At 37.7% G+C, this 6,820-nt stretch overlaps 1 pseudogene; it reads right to left on the minus strand.

The window, feature by feature from the left end:
- Positions 1-2,758: 2,758 nt before the first annotated feature.
- Positions 2,759-5,777, minus strand: LOC121998214 (annotated as a pseudogene).
- Between the last annotated feature and the right edge of the window lie 1,043 nt (positions 5,778-6,820).

Here is a 6,820-nt window from a genome sequence, read left to right on the forward strand (position 1 = left end):
AAGAATACCTCCATTCTCTTTTTCCACCAAGAGAAGTCTCCTTCTAATTTGGGTGGTTGGATGTGTGAGCCAGCCATTTTGTTGAAAGTGCTCTTCTTAGCGGTCCCTCAGATGCACCATCCTTCACTAATCTCGAGGACCAAGTTCCTCATGTGTTTCACTAAGTCCTGCATGACTCAAACATATATCAAAATAATATGAAAGCTTAACTTAAACTCTTTGTCACACACATCGAAACCATGACCATACCCGATCAAACCTAGGTTGATTGCCCTCACAGCCTTGACCACTTAGACTTCATTAAACATATTATCAAATAAACATCAAAACTCTGAAGGCCAATGGCACCAACACATTGACCCATTTGGGCTTCCTGCCTAGTTTCCACAATTTATAGAGACTTCCACCACCTAGTATCTAGTCTAATTAACCTTCCAGGACTTTCCAAGTTGAGCATCCTGCATACTTAATCAATCTATTAGATTACAATAAGATTTAACTTAAACCTTTAATGATATCAAAATATAAGTTTGAGTCTGGTGCTCCTTACACTAATAGTAGTTTCTTCATATAGTTTTAGAGAGTATCTTGTTGATCAATATTTGTATATCAAGTTCAGTGGGAGCAAATTTGTTATTCTTATTCTGTATGTGGATGATATTTTATTGGCAAACAATGATAAAGGTATGTTGCAAGAAACCAAATCATTTTTATTTGATGAATTTAAAATGAAAGATCTTAATGAATAATTATTTGTCTTATGCATACACTACAACAAAAACTGTAAACGACAACGGATATTATCCGTTGTCGTAGGGTCAAAAAATCGTTGTAACTGAGGGTGTTGTAGAATGTATTGCCCTACGACAATGGTTTTGAATCCGTTGTCTTTGTAGACATTTGACAACGGTTTTTATCCGTTGTTGTTTATATGCCCAAAATTTGGCTACGAAGGATACGACAACGTTTTAAAACCGTTGTGGTAGATAATTTCAACAACAGAAATAAACCGTTGTTGTAGACATTTTTTACAACAGATATAAACTGTTGTGGTAGATAATATTTGACACATTTTGTTTTTTTTACAACAGTTTTAATATATTTTACAACGGATAAAACCGTTGTCTTTTGTCACTTTTTACAAAAAAAATTCGTTGTGGTTTACCTAGTTTTTACAACATTTTTAACTGTTATCTTTAATGTTCATTAATACCAAACAACCAATCTTATTTTACTAAGCAAACCACCAATACAAAACTAAATATTTACTACATTAAATCCAAAATAAACATCCATATATAATTCATCTTGTAGCCACATATACAAAAATATATAAAATGAGTTGTTACTCATCAAAATACACATGTTTTCCATTACTCTCCATATACATTAAATCACATGTTTTCCATTTGCTGTTCTCCATATGGCTTTTAATTTACAAATTAGCAAGGCAAGCTACATCCTAACAAAGCTCACTTCTTACATCAAAAAAACTCAAGCCTCACGAATTGCCCGACCTGCAAGAGAAAATTTAACAAAACTTATCAAATTCCAGAATTCCAAAAGGAGAATGTAATTAACCAATCTGTAGTGCATAGAAGGCAAAAACAAACCAAATGAAGGAAACAAAAAGAGGTGTTTATTAGAGAATAACAGTACATGGAATCTACTAGGAGCAGTGATACCTAACTTAGCATAGTTTATTAAATAATTAGCACTGCATGCAGCTAACATTATTTAAGTGAACTATCATCCAAGATCAATAGAATCCATGCAAAGCACATTACGTCCATTAATATCTTGAAACAAAATATTCATACAATTTTCTGTGCCATTTTCCAGACTGCATTACCTTTGAGACCTGGTAGGCACAATATGCTTTTCCATTTTGCAAGTAACAAGTTTCCAGGAGCTGCAAATTGATCTGCAATAAATAGACCCATCACAAAAGCATAAGTGAAATAATTGAAGGAGGATGTTTGTGAGTGCATATATAATATAGGAGAGGAAGGGGGGTTCAATCTATATAGCATAATTGTAATATTGAAAAGTATCAGTGCTGGTTCCGTCTAACTTTGTTAGATATGAAAATCCTGATATCTCCATATATAGCTGGTTATCCAAAATATGTCACAATATGCTGGCCCTAAACGTGCATTCGGTTTTTACTAGCTAGAGCTTTGAAAATATAATACAAGTTCCATACCAGAATAAGATTTCAGGATCATTTGCCAAGATTCACATGTTAAATATATATAAAGATTCAAGGTGGTAAGATGTGTTTGCTTATTTGTCTAGGTGGTGCAAGAGTGCACAGAAATATATGAGAACTCACTTGTAAACGGTAACCCTCCGAAGACAGGATTCCTCTTCGGTAGGGTCAAGTGTCTGGCAGCACCCAAAGGCTCAATATGGAGGAAGCTTGGTCAATAAAGCATTAATGGTTGCATGGAGCCACTTCACCATTCAACTTCATAGCTACTGTAGTATTCTTTTATGCTAATTCTTCTCAATCTTTTTACACTTCATTCTATGCAATTTTTCGATGGCATCTCATCTGAATATTTGAATGTCTGTTGCAAATAGAAATATTAGTGACAGTTGTAATATTTCATTGACCAAAGTTTGTTGTACCTTGTAAACTGTGGATATTTAGAAATCCAAAGATGATGCATGCGTATTTTTATTGATAGATTAACTGATCTAGTCTGTTGGTCACTGGCTTCATATTGAAGTCAATTTAAATCCAAATATTATTTCACTTACCTGATAGTCCAAAGAAGAGGGCAACATCACCATCTTTGCCCATATTATTGCTAGAGTACAGGGAGAGAATGTTTCTTTTAGGCATTAGATAGTGCATCACACCGAACAAACCCTTCTTCATCTCCCCGGCATACTGTGTGCCAAGGATGACCATTTCTTTCCTATCAAGATTAAGATCAATGCTGGTGGAGGTAGTCATGTAGTGTGTGTATCGATTACATGGAAACTGGCCAGCATTGTAAATTGTGAAGTCCAGAGTACTGAAATCCTCCAGTTCTTCAGGCGTAGGACGGATGCACCTGCGATCCTTCAAATTATTTCATGCAAAAGAGAGTTTTTCTTCTTCTAGTTTACATGTTTTCCCTTGGCATTAAGGAGAGAAAGAGGAGCTAGTTAGCTCACTAACACTAATATATGCATATGTATGATCCAGCCTGCTACTAACACAACTATGATTCACTACTAGAGATCAACAGAACCAACGCAAAGATGACTTATCTGGATAACTGTCGAACTGTAGAATTGAAGAGCATCTTTAGCATTCTTATTAGTAGTATTTTTCACTTACATGTTGTGCATGAACAGGGAATGATAGACTCTTGCAGAGACAATTTGAACTTTGATTCGATGCTCGGGATCCCAGTTGAGGAATTGGCCATTCACAAATACCTTGTATCATTCAGATGGCATATTAGGATTTATGAGGAATTACATCAAACACTTGATGTGCATGTGTACCTTATCCAAAGAGTTGAGGTAATCGACAACCCTCTCCCTGTTCACCAAGAAGGTGTGCTCATCCATCTCTATGTTCGGTGAGCCTTTGCGTGAATAGTGCACATACATTTTGAGAAGGAACCATCAATGGAAGGATCATGAATTAGTTGTGTGGACTTACTTTCCCCACCAAAGCTCATTGGCAGTGGTTTCATCCTTGACGACGCGCTTGTCCCTCGGCGAACGGCCAGTCTTCGTGCCAGACAAGGTAGCCAAGGCTCCGGTCGATGTTATGAATGATCCATGTTCATGTTTTATGGCTTGCTCGTAGAGTTCTACAAGGAATTCGTGATTCTTTCAAGGAGAATGAAATGTGATGATTTGAGTCATGAAGAGGAGATGAGAGCAGATACCGGGCGGGGAGAGGTTGTAGAGGACATGGGCAAACTTGAGGGCGTTGTCGCTGACGCTGATGGTCGTCGTCAAGTAGTGGTGGTGCTCGGCGGCAACCTTGGTCGCCTCCGCCTTCCTGGTCGGATCGCCCCTCACCACCTTCGGCCCTGTCTCCCTCGTCAGCGATGCCAATGAATCACTGCGCACAACATGATTTCATTACAAGAAACACGGGAGAAAGATTAGATTCCACCTTCTTGTTCTCAAGAATTGTTTCCTTTTAGGTTTAGAAAAATCGATCCGGCGGTAGCCCACCAATATCCGGCAAGGAATCTGGATGTTTCCCCCTTTTTTTATTATTGAGAAAGAGATGTTTGTTTGGAGATTAAATATTGACCTGATGTATTGGAGCTGGAGCTTCTAGCGCTCCTCCTCTGAGATGGTGGCGAAGGCAGCGTTGCCCTGCTGCACGCCGTCCTTGATGGGGGTGGTCGGCGCCGACCTCTTCTTCTGCAGGGAGTGCAATTCGTCGATGGTCTTCGCCTTCACCGGCGATGCGCTGTCGTCGTGGCAGATCCCGTTCTCCGGTTTCTCCCTCCCGTGCGTCTGGATCTTCGGCAGCCCATTGGAGAACGCCGCCGCTCACTAGGAAACGAGAAGGAGCACAACGTCGTATGAGGAGAGGGAAAGATAAATGGCTTAGGTTTGGGAACGCGAAAACACGGCGCCGAAAAGAAAACAGCGAGGGAAAGGAAAACAGCGAAGGGGGGAAATGACCAAATTCAATTACAATGGTTTTTTCAAAACTGTTGTCGTAGCCGCTAAAAACGCGGATAAAGACAACGGTTTATAAAACCGTTGTAAAAAGTGTTGTCGTTTTGCTCAATGACAACAGTTTTGCTAAAACCGTTGTCTTTTATATTTAATGGGGAGTTCAAAGACAACGGTTTTGGCAAAAACCGTTGTCTTTGAGCAAATACGCAACGCTTTCTCTTAAAACCGTTGTCGTAGGGGTGTTGTCGTTTGCAGTTTTTATTGTAGTGATACAAATTTTTCATGATCCTTCAAGGTGCACACTTAGACTTCACAAAATGCATATATAAAAAGGTGCTCATTCGATATAGAATGCAGAATTTTATTCTTGTAGACACATCTCTGTCAAAGGGTAATAGTTTTAGCTTACAACAATATCCATGCCATGAACTTGAAATAAAGGAATATAGTAATTCCCTTATCTATCCGCAATAGGAAGTTTAATGCATGCTCAAGTATGTACTCATACGGATCATATGTGCATAGTGGTTAGGCAAATATTTAAGTAAACCTAGAATAAAACATTGGAAAGTTGCAAAGAGAGTTATGTGCTATTTGTAAAGAACTAAAAATTACATGCTCACTTATCGAAGATCAGGTCATTTGAAGGTCATTGGATATTCAGACTTTGATTTTGTTGGATGCTTGGATAGCAAGAGGTTTACCTCAAGTTATATCTTTATGCTGGCAGAAGGGGCTATATCATTGAAAAGTGTCAAACAAACGATAATAGCCACTTTCATAATGGAGGTAGAATTTGTAGCTTGCTATGAAGCATCCATGGGATATAAATACAGAACCTTATTACAGGACTACAGATCATAAGGGGCATTAACATGTCATATGGATCAACTATGATAACAAAGTTGTGGAATTTTATTCCAAAATTAATTACAAATCATTGAAGTCAAAACACATCGACATAAAGGTTTTGATGATTAAAGAAAGAATTTAGAGTGATTAAGTGATGATGGAGCATATAAGGATAAATTTTATATTAACGGATCCATTCACCAAGTGCTTTTGACCCAAAGTGTTTATCAGCATGTGCTTAATATGGGGGTTCTTCATTTTGATTGAATACCCATTTAGTAGGAGCATATTTGGAGTAATGATCTATATTAATGAGCACGTGTATTTTTGTCTTATTGTACATACTTAAGTTTATGCATGTGTATAAAAGTTTGACTCTTTGACATAAAGACATCATGATTGACTATTTTAGCTTTGCATACAGTGCTTATAAATACGATATAAAACTTTATTTTGAGTCATAAGGTAGAATTATGGTTTATTATTGTGGTTTAGCATAAAGTATAAGTAAACTTGATTTGGATCCTATTTTGGGCCATAAGGAGAACTTATTGAGACGAATGGCCATATTCGGATCACATTCGTATCATTCTCATATTAACACATCCACATTAAATCTATGTTGTTAATGAAGTTGGTATTATGATTACTATTGGCTCTTGTTGCAATTTAGGTAACTCTGACTTCTTTGTCCCGTATTGATGGAATTAATGGATTAGATTGTTTAAAAGGATATTTAACTTATAAAATTTTAGCATGTTGAGCTTAAACTAAGGTGTTGTGTGGTGTATATGATATCACGTATGGTGTAAGTGAGAGATTGAAAGATTAAGCTCAATTTGATGGGCTAATATGTGAATTAACAATACACAACAATTACAATTAAGATTAAACTCTATTAAGTGATCTAATATTTGTTGTATTTAAGGTGGGTTTGTAGGGATCTAGCGCGCTAAACACGCTTAAACGTAGCGGAAAATTAAATAGATCCTCTCCAGAAGATCCATGCGAAGGAGAAAACAATCATATACTAAGTTTTACATGAGATGTATACCTTTGTTGCGTGCCCTTCGTAATCCCGACAGCAACCTTTTCTTTGGATTCAGATCTCAGCGCGTTCAAGCGCCCGCGCCTCTACGGTATCCACACGAACATATCCTTTGTTCGTCACACAAACGAAGCCTTCGGAGAAGAACCATCTTCTTGTGCTAGCAAGAAACATGGTTCGGCCAAACTTTTAGGATTCGGCCAAGGAAGGAGGAGGAAGGAGAGGGGAGATCAAGAGTCACCATCTTCATCTCTTTCTCAACTCTTAATC

This window comes from Zingiber officinale, chromosome 1A (assembly GCF_018446385.1).
Source record: "Zingiber officinale cultivar Zhangliang chromosome 1A, Zo_v1.1, whole genome shotgun sequence".
Lineage (NCBI taxonomy): Eukaryota > Viridiplantae > Streptophyta > Magnoliopsida > Zingiberales > Zingiberaceae > Zingiber > Zingiber officinale.